Source organism: Anabrus simplex, chromosome 7 (genome assembly GCF_040414725.1).
Source record: "Anabrus simplex isolate iqAnaSimp1 chromosome 7, ASM4041472v1, whole genome shotgun sequence".
Classification (NCBI taxonomy): Eukaryota; Metazoa; Arthropoda; class Insecta; order Orthoptera; family Tettigoniidae; genus Anabrus; species Anabrus simplex.
The window spans coordinates 318,738,788-318,752,197 of NC_090271.1; positions in this window are offsets into that span (position 1 = coordinate 318,738,788).

Consider the following 13,410-nt stretch of genomic DNA (forward strand, 5'->3'; position numbering starts at 1 on the left):
GGCCCGTTATATCACGTCTTCCTAAAAAGAAGGAATGATTAAACAAGTAAAAATATAAAGTTACGTAATTGATCTCGTGTGGTCCAACGAACCACGGGTAACTACGTACCGAGGAACCACACGTACACCACGTCTCGCCATAGTCTAACTGGCTCGACTGTACGAAGGTCCTACGAGGAGGAAGTCAATCGGCGACAAAAAATTCCACGTACAGTAACAAAACGCCATAGGTTCCAGGGATATCACAAGTAGGGTTGCCATACGGTTCAGGATGAAATTCAGGACACCATCATCGACAAATTCCAACCATAGCCAGCAACCCCACGGGGGCACTTGCCCCCATGCATATAGTGGTACCGAGCTCGATAGCTGCAGTCGCTTAAGTGCGGCCAGTATCCAGTAATCGGGAGATAGTGGGTTCGAACCCCACTGTCGGCAGCCCTGAAGATGGTTTTCCGTGGTTTCTCATTTTAACACAAGGCAAATGCCGGGGCTGTACCTTAATTAAGGCCACGGCCGCTTCCTTCCACTTCCTAGGCCTTTCCTATCCCATCGTCGCCATAAGACCTATCTGTGTCGGTGCGTCTTAAAGCCCCTAGCAAAAAAAAAAAAAACGTCAGTAGGAATTTAGGGAATAAAAGCAATGTTATCATATAAAATACTCGCTCAAATGAAAAACCGCACATTTTCTCACTTTTAACGAACAGTACTGCGATGCCGATCTAACAGTCCAAAGTTCCAGTGCTGGAATAACCAGGCCGCAGAGAGCCGTGAACACTCCTCTGCCATTGTTCCGTTAAATATACACAATGCTCATTCCAATCAGTGCCTCAGGGTAAGGACTGAATAGCTCGAATGCTATGATGAACCAGTTTGTTACGTACCAGTAGTATCAAAAAAATTATGAACCAGAGGAATGACATGCTAAAGAAGAAAGTTATCTAACTCCCCAGCTACTTCCCGCAAATATTCAGGCAGGCTTTTATACTCGGTATGGACGGGCGAGTTGGCCATATGGTTAGGGGCGCGCAGCTGTGAGTTTGCACCTGGGAGGTTGTGGGTTCGAAAACCACTGTCGACAGCCCTGAAGATGGTTTTCGGTGGTCTCAAATTTTCACACCAGGCAAATGCTTGGGTTGTACAGTAATTAACGCCAGGTCCGCTTCCTTTCAACTCCTAGCCCTTTCCTATCCCATCGTCGCCATTATACCTATCTGTGACGGTGCGATACAAAGCAAATTAAAAAGAAATACTCGGTATACAGCAGTAATCCCATCTATCGAACATGACTGGCAACAGACTGCACAAAGCACATCACAGCAAACAATGGTCAATGTAATGTTATTGTTGTTCAATGTTATCAGCTTTCTGTATTGTAGGCCTTCACGTTTTGTTTTCTTTCGACTCTGTGATATTAGGGCGTCTTACGAAATTATTTATAGCGTAGACTGTAGTTCCTTATTCCCCGAGTTTACATAACGATTTTTATTACATTCTGTTTACCTATTTTCTCGTGACTTGGTGCTGATATGGACTTAGCAACAAAAATCAAAATTCATGAATATCTCTGTTATTATAGCCGGTACGGTAAAAACGTATAAGACCTAAATGATCGGAAAATTAATACTATATAACTTTATTAATGTAGTATTTGTCGATAGGACCACTAATAACACAACTATTTGAGAGTTAAATTTTAGGCCCTCCCCTAAACTACCATTCCACTCAGCATGAGTAAAATTAATTATGGCCTAGATTTTAGCGACTTATTTCCCGACTTTGCATACCGATTTCCATTAAGATAGGACCACTAATAACATAAATATTTGAGAATTAAATTTTAGGCCTTCCACTAAACTACCATTTCTCTCAGGGTGAATAAGATTACTTATATCCTAGATTGTAGCGACTTATTTCTGGACACTGTCTGTCTGTTAGGTCATCAGCCCAGAGGCTGGTTGGATCCTCAAATAGCACCACCAAAGGTTATGCTGTTATAAGGAAACCGCAAAAACCAATGGCAGCACCAAAATGAGGCGTACTAGGCAAGACGAGGAGTGAGGTAGTTTGCCATTGCTTTCCTCACTGGGTCAGAAAGTGCTATTGCAGCACGACTGACCCTATGAGCAACACCTTTCCTAACACTCAGATGCACTAGTCGTGCTCTGAATGTCATTACTCAGCACTACCCATACCCCAGCAGCTTCCATATTGTCACAGCCATGGATGTTGACTGGGACTTCGGTGGAAGCTACACTTTGCTCTGGCCTGTGCCAAAAGATGGATGCAAAAGTACTGTATCCATCAAGAAATGACAGCAGGCAATTCTGGACACTGCATAACGATTTTCATTGAATTCTCCTCAGCCGCTTTCTTGTGATGCGTGTACATACATACATACATACATACATACATACATACATACATACATACATACATACATACAGACAGACAGACAGACAGACAAACAGACAAAAATTACGGGAAATTAAAAAGTGCATTTTTTTACTACTATGGACACGACCGATACAGAAATACCATCCTTTTCAAATTCTGAGCAATGTACAGACAAAACTCTTATTTTATATGTGTAGATATTTGTCCTTGTCCCCGTGCTCAAAACAAAAAGTTTGTTCCTATGGTCCCAACGAGTGTATTTGGGTAATTCCATGTGCACTGTCCCATTCATTACCAAAAGACACACTTGTCATAACGTTAAAAATCAAATAGGGAAATAGTAAGAAATCATACATTAAGAAAAATACCTACTTCACAGACCACACCAAAATTATATAATATTCAATGTTATTTGTATAGATTTTTAAGTAAGAGATGGGACATTCCCTACCAAGAGCATTTGAGAATTTTTTTCAATAATTTGCTCTGATTTTTAAAATTCAGGACATTTAGGTATTCAGGACGTCAGGACATATAGTCAAATTAAAGACCATCCTGCCTTTCCAGGACGTATGGCAAACCTCATCACAAGTTCAGTTGTGGGGTGAAGGTTGGTTTTAGAGAATCTGAATGATCCGCTTGTGGCGCTATAATTGAACGTAGTAAGCAAGATGAAGAGTAAGGTAAATGGCGTATTGTATTTGAACGAATCTTTTAGCTTGTTCACAGTACATAAAATGGCGAAGATATATTAACTAAACAAAAACCTGGTCAACCAGACTACAGCGTGAAACCTTCTTCGGACCAACAGATCTGACATGACCGAGATGATCGTATCTCAGTCAGTAGAAAATCCGACTTAAAATCCGAAGTGTGTGGATTCAGAACCCACCGTTGTCCGATTTCCCATTTTTGTTCCGTATTTAACATCTTTTTGGCAAGTGCTGATAATCTGAAAGTCTGTTTTAAGAAGAGTGAGGTTGTCACCGTTATTATCCTCTCTGAGCCAGAAACTGATATTACAGGACTATACGTTTAATATAGTTTTTGCAATATATATGCAATGGCTCCGTCAATAACACACTTTACAACACCATGGTGCGATTTTCGCTACCTCAACAGTTTCACACTATCATAACAATAAACGAGACGGGAACTCCAGTGAATACTACATATTCCTCTCGCCAGTACTAAGTAAGAAATGCAAATAAATTTTATATATATATTGCTTGAGGTTTATTGGCCGGCCTCTAGATGAATGTACAAGGAATAACAATTGGCAGATATGGCGGACTCTTTCAAGAATGTATGTATATAAACTAATCGTGAGTCGGACTCCATTGCTAAATGGTTAGCATACTGGCCTTTGGCCACAGGGGTCCCGGGTTCGATTCCCGGCCGGGTCGGAGATTTTAACCTTAAATTGTTAATTATCTTTGCTCGAAGACTGGGGGTTTTTGCTGTCCCCAGCGTCCCTGCAAGTCACACTCCACGCCTAACACTATCCTCCACTACAATAACACGTCGTTGCCTACATAAAGCAGATGCCGCCCACCCTCATCGGAGGGTCTGCCTTACAAGGGCTGCACCTGGCTAGAAACAGCCACACGAAATTATTATTAGTTTTTTAACATATAGTGAGAATCAACCGAAAAAACTCACTCCAACATGTGAACCTGAATAAAAATCAGTGCAATATAAGGATATTGAAAGAAATAAACATTTTTAACGAATTAATTGAAAATAAACTTTCTTCATAACTCGTGCAACATCAACTATAAGCTGAAGGTCCAGCCATCGGATTCGAGACTGATGCTACACACCCAACAGATTCTGACAAAGAGAAAAAGAATGGATACAACTTGTACCTCCCGTACTATTTTAATGAATATCACCTCAAGAAACTATAAGTCATGATACTTTATGATGGGGGCAAAAGGCGCGATTACATATTTCTTACTACAACAGGCCTTAAATAAGCAAAGTTGTCAATCATTTCGCTGCCCTCATTGTAATGAAGGGATCCATTAGGATACTGAGACACCATTTATATCCTCAAACAAACGAACGCAATGTGCTGCTAATTATAAAACACTTATATATATATATTTATATTTCATTATGACCACTGATGGATATAAGTTCGTACATTTGATGCAGTTTTCCGTATCCTTGAGATCTCCAGCAATTTCAGTCATATTTAAAAATAAGGGAAGGAATGACTAGATATTAATGAAGTAATTTCAGGTTCATCACTACCCAGTTCCAAATAAATAAATAAATAAATAAATAAATAACTAAATAAATAAATAAATAAATAAATAAATAAATAAATAAATAAATAAATAAATAAATAAATAAATAAATAAATAAATAAATGAATAAATAAATAAATAAATAAATAAATAAATAAATAAATAAATAAATAAATAAATAAATAAATAAATATTGGCTAGCTTACTCTTTCCGTTCCAAGATTGTTTATTTTTGGTAACAGGAAGGTGACCATAACTCAGATTTCAAAGAACAATCCCTACACTCAACGTAATTAGTGTGGCACAGACATGAATGGGCAATGATGACAGCCTTCTAGCTGGCTGTTATGCGGAAGAGACTCTGCCGTTTAAAGCTGACGGTCCATCATGTCCAACCGCTTGATAACTTGACTCCTGAAACGTTCTAGTATAGACCTCCGCAGACGGTATCATGTAGACTGCCTCTCAGTAAACCATTCAGAATGCAATGAGATGAACACGTTGACGAACTCAATTTTTCGGGGTCAGCTCTCCTAGTTTGAACATGTCTATACTTCCTGTCCAGGACTATTGTACAATTGTATTATTTATAATATATATGGCACAAAACAGCAATTCACAATGCAGTGGAGAGAATAATATTTACTAAATGTACCGATAGATAGTGGAGTCGAACCCCAATTTCGGCAACACTAAAGATGGTTCTCCGTGATTTGCCACTTTTAATACCATGCAAATTAAGGCCGCTGTCACGTCCTCACTCGTAGCCCATTCCCGTCTCACCTTCACCAGCTTGTTCCGTTATCTCCCATATGTCTCCCTGGATTTCGACTAGGTCCTTATTTATAACGGAAATCCAAATTTGGATTGAGTACTCATTTCCATTACTGTCCAAATCATGCGGCTTTCTGGGTCTCCCACGACATTTCTCCCCTTAAGGGGGAGGCGGGCCTCCTAGACGGTAACGCGATCTCTCAGGCCGGGAGATTTGTTATGGTGAAGGAGATGCTCGGAGAGAGTAAGAGGATTTGTAGCCGTGTTCTGTACTAGGAGCTGTTCCGGCATTTGCCTTAGTGCAGAAATATGGAAAACCATTCTCAGGACAACCGACGGCGGGGAGCAGTCCCACTCCATCTCCCGAATACTAAGACGTAGAGCCACGGTAGAGCCTCAGCCACCCCTCCTCTGCTCGGTTGGTCGGTCGTAGTGCAAAGCTGTCGGACCAAGGACTAGCAGTGCCCAATATGCAATCACCGACGACACGCCTGTACCGCATTACCCTGCCCTCGTTAAATTTGCAAACAAAGGACTTGCCTTTGAAATCCCATCGAATGTGTTCGTTTTTCACTTTGATCGACAGAGTGATTCCCCCAGCCTATCCCGTCTTTCTTTATCTGATCAGCATGAAACTAGTCCAAACGTTGTTCCTTTGGAGGCTAATACTCTGCACTATGACTGGTCTTATTGCTGTTTTATAGAAACAATTCTCTGGTTTCATAGTAGGCCTACCGGGCGAGTTGGCCGTGCGCGTAGAGGCGCGAGGCTGTGAGCTTGCATCCGGGAGATAGTAGGTTCGAATCCCACTATCGGCAGCCCTGAAGATGGTTTTCCGTGGTTTCCCATTTTCACACCAGGCAAATGCTGGGGCTGTACCTTAATTAAGGCCACGGCCACTTCCTTCCAACTCCTAGGCCTTTCCTATCCCATCGTCGCCATAAGACCTATCTGTGTCGGTGCGACGTAAAGCCCTTAGCATAGTAGGCCTACTCCAGACAGATCTCTTCTCTTCACCCAGAAAGAGTTAGTTATATGTGACCCTAAAAGTAGTTTATTATCAACAAGTAAACTACAGTGAAGAGTTACATAGGTTACAAATTCTGCTTACAGCATTATAGTCACGAAATTGAATTGAAATATCAGGTATTTACTAACAATTAAAATGATACAAATAGCCCTACTTGGTTAAATACCACAAGAGATTTTATCAAATTGTCATGACAATTAAGGATGAAGCATGAAAAGAAGTGCATTAAAACATTAAACAGAAATAGATTGCAATTAAAATTGTTTGCGGGTAGCGTAACAAAATAAGAAGCAATCGCATAGGAGTTCATTTGGAATTTAAAGAAAATAATATGAAACAATACAAGGATGCTGTTCGTGTTATGTTAAAAACGATGGTAAAACCGGATTGGCGGAGAAAGTTTTTCTTTTGGAGAAAATGAAGTTAGTTTGCTACTTTCGTTCACGCGATTCAAATTGACCAACTCGCCGTAGCTGCTATGCCAGAGCCGTGCTTCGGGAAACAGAAGGGAAAGGAGGGGAAGTGGAGTCTATGATGGAGACAGGGGTAATGCTACGCGCGAACGCACAAGTTTCCTCGTTCAGCTCGCACAGGATTGTCCTCGTCTCTTAAAGGCAATATCCACAGTTCATTTATTACTGCACACACATTACAAGAACACACTGTAATTAAGACAGACTTGTCAATCAAGGAATGCACCAGATCATTTTTCATCTCGTCTGATGGTCGCAGTAACTTTCTTTATTATTTAACATGCTCGAAAATGCAACACTGCCGCCCCACGATTGTGTATTCCTTCACTCACAACATTGTAAATGGAATACGATGCTGAACGTAGGAAACAATACACCCAATTGGTTTGTTTACAGCAGGTTTTCAATATGCCTCCCCCCTACTTCGATGCACAGTTCACAATAGTGACCTTCAGACTTTCTTCAGGATGTGTGGTGTGCCGCGGCGGACGACCTGGAGAGCTGCCTGTATTCTTGGTACAAGTTCATCTTGCCTTTCTACGGGGTTCGAAAAAAGTACTCAATTTTTGCAGTAAAAACTGTACACTTCCTATTGAGGCTGGGAAGCGATTATGCGAAACGAACCGAAAAACTTGTGTATTCGCACCTAGCATTACCTCTGTCCCCCACTTCCTACTTCCCCTCCCTTCCCTCCTCTGAAGCACAGCAACAGGAAGCGGCTGACTCTCTGGCATAGCAAATACGGCAAGTTCGTTAATTTGAATCGCCCACCCGGAAGTAACAAAGTAACCTCATGTTCTCGAAAAGAAATATGTTCTCCGCCAATCCGATTGCACCTACCACGAAAATAATCCATAAGTTTTGTCACTATAGTTCTGAAACATTTTGTACAGCGTAATATATCATGTAGTCTTCATAAAGGAACGCAAGCCTACTTAATATTTCTTCTTTATCTTTATCAGTTTACTCTCCAGGGTCGGATTTTCCCTCGGACTCAGCGAGGTATCCCACCTCTACCGCCTAAAGGGCAATGTTCTGGAGCTTCAGACTCTGGGTCGGGGGATACAACTGGGGAGTATGACCAGCACCTCGTTCAGGCGTCCTCACCTGCTATGCTGAACAGGGACCTTGCGAGGGGATGGGAAGATTTGAAGGGATGGACAAGTAAAAGGGAAAGAAGTGGCAGTGGCCTTAAGTTAGGTACCATCCAGACATTTGCCAAGAGTGGGAAATCACGGAAAACCACTTCCAGGATGGCTGATGTAGGAATCGAACCCACCTCTAATTAGTTGACCTCCCGAGACTGAGTGTACCCCGTTCCAGCCCTCGTACCACTTTTCCAATTTCGTGGCAAAGCAGGGAACCGAACCCGAGCCTCCGGGGGTGGCAGTTAATCACACTAACCACTACACCACAGAGGCGGACCCTACTTAATATTTACAAAAATAAATTAAAATCAACCAAAATCCTACCATTCGTTACTTAGTACGAGGAATAAAAAGATCTCACGCTATTTTACATGTTCCTAGAGCTGTAGAGATAATGACAAGTTTCAATATCTCTCTTACAACTGCCGTTCCTTCTTCCTATGCAAGTTTAGTGACCCTCTGCTTTAATGAAATGTGATGAGGCTGTATCTCGTACTTGATTATCTCACGTCTCATTCAGCCTCTTTGATTACATTGGATAACAAAGTTGTTGTCACATCGCCAGGCGCCCTCATTAACTTTTATCAGAGAGAAGGTTCTGTGTAATGTTTTATATCACAAAGAGAAGGCAAAAGTAAAGTGATATATTTATTGTTAACGAGGTTGTATACTTTCATCTTCACTCAGCCATGACGGATTTTGTTCATTCAATTTTATAATCACCCTTTCAGGAAGTTGGATTACTCTACACATTTGTGTGGGTATGTATTCTAGGAGGGCGAGATAAAGCCACATTTACGAATATATTTTCCAATTTATTTTATTTATCAAGTGTGCTAAATAACTGAGGAATGTTTGTTCAAAAGTTTCTTTTCCCACCTTAGGAAAGTAGCGGGAAAAACTCAAGAAACGTAACCTAAAAGGCGTATGGAACGTACGCATGATCGGATGTGGTACAACGTTTAAGGAATAACACCTTCCTTGCCTGGATTGCTCATGGCAATAGATAATATTCGACTACTATAACGCAGGTGGATAAAATATTGATGTACTTTTTGGAAGTGGAAATAATACCTTTTGGAAATAAACGTGTAACAACTTGTACACCGCCATCATTTCCATTTTAACGGAATGCCTTTCCTTCCAGTGCCGCCTTAAGCGTCCCTAACATCTGGTGAACACTGGCGGCGAAGTCGAGTGAAAATGCAGGTCTTGGATGGTTGCAACATTCGGACGGATTCCGTGGTACTATTAATCTTACGTAGCTGCAGAATCGGCACCGCACTTAATTGTTATTCATCGATAAGTTTCACCCTTTCACTTCTCGAAAACCGGATAACAGACTGATACTCTTCTTTTGTGCATGTCACAATGAAACGTGACTTTCGAATTTGCAAGTGCATAGTGATGCCCCAATTATAGATAAGTAATGAGACCGTCAGTCTGTTTGGCTGACTTTCTCTCAGAAGGGCATGGGTTCATGTTAGGTTAATTCCTGAAGCCCGAGTCTGTCTGCGTTTGTTTCTATACACACCACACTACCAATCGCTACAGGAACGTAAATTTAAAAATTAAATATGTGTCGGTCATGTCAAGGATAAGAAGGACTCAGTATATCTTATTCGTAAGTTAGTAGTAACAGACATGAAAGTAGTGAGAATGATTGCTGGTACAAACGAGGAGATAAAGGATACGTTACGAATGAACTTGATAGATGAAGCCGTAAGCATAAACCAGCTTCGGTGGTGGGGTCATGCGAGGCGAATGGAGGAGGACAGGTTTCCTTGGAGAATAATGGACCCTGTTATGGAGGCTAAGAGAAGTGGAGGGAACCCAAGACGACTATGGTTAGACTCAGTTTCTAACGATTTAGAACGAAGCCACAGAACTACCTACAAATAGAGGATTGTGGCGGTTGTAAGTAAAGTCACAGAGGCTTGCAGACTGAACTCTGAAAGGAATAATGAAGATGTATTTATTTAAAATTATTTATTTATTTATTTATTTATTTATTTATTTATTTATTTATTTATTTATTTATTTATTTATTTATTTATTTATTTATTTATTTATTTATTTGGGAAATGCCTGGCCGATGCGGTAAAGGCGTGCTCGGTTCGCCCGGAAAGACGTGGGCTCGAATCCCCTCTAGGAAGTCGTAATATTTAAGAAACGAGATTTCCACTTCCGGAGGTGCATATGGCCCTGGCGTTCACTTAGCCTGCACTAGAAATGAGTGCCAGGTTAACCACTCTACCCCCATCAAGTGCCGAGCTTACGGATGGTGGAAACCTTCACCTTCCACCCGTCCAAGGGCCTTCATGGCCTGTACGGAGATGACTTTGCTTTTTATTTATTTATTTATTTGTTTATTTATTTATTTATTTATTTATTTATTTATTTATTTATTTATTTATTTATTTATTTAGCGTATGGCTCTCCCGGACTGTCCGAGATAATGTTGGGCTCGCCTGGGGCAGGACTTTTTAGTTCACGTCTATGGAAGACCTACGTGTTCGGGTGTAAGATGATGATGAGGTAGATAGAGCGTTACACCCGTTGTCGGCGCAGAGCCTACTCCTGTAGAATAATATACAGAGGTCGATTTTAGGCTTAACGTCTCCATCCGACGGATAAATGACCATCAACAGCTTTATATGCCCTCGCTACGTATGAACATTGGGAAGAGGTTTGGAATAGAGCCCGGGGATTTGGCACACAATCCAGTTTAGGAAATTGTACACCACCTTTCCTACCCTGGCGGTCAACACTGTGATGTTGAAAATTTGAAAAATCGTCTTTCTGTAATAGTACAGAATTTAAAGACATTCGTGAATCATAGTTTGCAAAAACAAATATGGTCCTGCACATCCATAACAGATTTTGTATCTGCAATCGTATAGGCTTATCTTCTCTTATTTCTTGCTCACAAGCACATCTAATTTTAAAATATGTGTGAAGTTCGTGAATATTAGCCTAAACCAGGTCATTTTCGACGCCACGGTAGTCACTAGAGACCACCGCATTTTATTTGCCAAGGCTTTTCTTATGACTGCTTCACATATATCACCAGGCAAGGCAAGGGACCTCAATGCTCTTGTGAATATTTTGATGCAACTTGGGTGGGGTGTATGTGATACAGAATGATGTAAAAACATATAATACTGTCATCATCATTCATCGTCGTAATATTGTTCCATTTTACATTCCCCTCACCGCAGTTGTGTCAAACGACTCACAAGGGACAAAGCGACCCGCAGCGGTCCCTTGGCTTGCCTGGCGATATAACTGAAGTAAATAGCTAACAGTCGTGACCTGACGGAAATACGTGGCGGGCCCTCGTGACAGCCGCGACGTTCGGCATAAGCTTCGCGAATCTAATTCCATGATGCAAGGTCAGTTTCCCAAAATTCATCTTGCTAACTCTCAGAGGCTGTCAAACTTGTAAATTATTATACATATTTACTATAAGAATTTGTTGAGATGAGCGAAGTTCAAGCCATTACATATTCCTATTCATTCAAAGTAGGTCCGATCACCTAGCTGTCGGCCCCTTTAAACAAAAAACGTTATTATCATCGACATTCATACTACTAGACACAGGGCGTTGAATGGAAGAAAGAAAGATTGTAGTGGTGGATGCGAAGAACAGTAAGTTGTAAATATTATATTTTGTTTCCTCTTGAAAGTACTATCATAGAGTTCAAATACCATGAGTGTGTATTCCTTGATGTTATGTTAGCAACGAAAAAGGTATATCTGCTATTTTATGTGAATGTGAAAACAATAATTCTAAGTGGTTTATAGTAAATGGGAAGTTCATTTCGGGTAGAAATGTTTCCCACAGTGCTGGTGGTGTGGAGGTGGTGCTAATCACTTCTTTAAGTGGAAGTACAGCTGGGCAATCATGCTCCCGTAACACTAACCAGTTCTGGAGATAGTAGGTCGGCAACCCTGAAGATGGCTTTCCGTGGTTTCCCATTTTCACACCAGGAAAATGCTGAGGCTGTACCCCAATTAAGGCCATGGCCACCTCCTTCCCCATCCTCACGATAATACCTGTCAGTGTCGTTGGGATATAAACAAAGTGTACCAAGAAACCAAACTCACCAGTAGGAAAATGGAAGGGGTCCTACACTCTGAAGAAGTAAGGTGTCTCTAAAAGAAAGGGCCGAGCCACGAAGGACTCTTTAGGACTTGCAAATGTTTAATCATCGGGGATGGAAGAAAACAAGATTTGACCAATGGAGGTCGGTAGGCAGCCTCATACAAGTAAATGGAAAGAATGACAGAATCTGCTAGGATATCCGTGGTAACCAACTCACGCTACCTAGGTGAAATCCCTTGGGTGACCTTTTAGTCGCCTTTTACGACAGGCAGGGTATACCGCGAATGTATTCTATCACTCCAAGCCATCTTCTACTTGATGCTCATACTGTGTGCATGGCCCCCTGACAACCTGTGTTGCATAGAACCCAAACCACGTTGAACTACCTTTTGTTTTAACAATTCCCATAGCAATGGCCAGAATATGTCGCACAGTTCAGTAATGAGAGGTCAATGACGAGTTCATGTTGGTGTCAAGCCCTATCGACAGATGCAGAGGGGGTCTCGGCTGGTCCGTGGTCCAACAGCTCTGCACTCCGACCGTCTAACCTAGCAGAGGACGGGTGTCTACCGCTCTACCGTGGCTCTACACCTCTGTATTCTGGGGACGGTGAGGGCCTGGTCTCCAACGTCGGCTGTCCGATAAATGGTTGTCCATGGTTTTCCATTCCTCTGCACTAAGGCAAATGCCAAGACAGTTTCTAGCATAGGCCACGGCTACCAACCCTCCCACCTTCACCACACATCCCCTTTTCCGATACAAATCTCCTGGCTCCCTTTAAGGGAATAATGAAAAAGAATAGTATTAGTAATAGAAGTGTCAAGCCTCTCGGTTGAAATGGTCTCTGGGGGTGTATGCTCAACTTCTCAAGACTCCTGTTGTGAGGCTCATTCATATTATGCATGTTGCCCATATTATTATTATTTGCAAAATAAGAATATTGTGCACAATGTCACGAAACATGTTCAGGATGGTCATGCTGAACAATGATGTGTTATTAAATACTCACATTGCTATTTTTTAAGTTACCAGTTGAACGAATCAAACTTACGGAGTAGGCATGACATACCATTGCTCGGTGAAATTCAGTGCCGTTTCATCCTTCCTTTCAGATCTTAAGCATTAACATTTCTGTTTGCATCACAGCATTGTGACGACTGACTGAGTTCTCTCGCATCACATAACAGTAGCTCTCAGTTTCAATCATGCCGAGTTGGTTTATCAA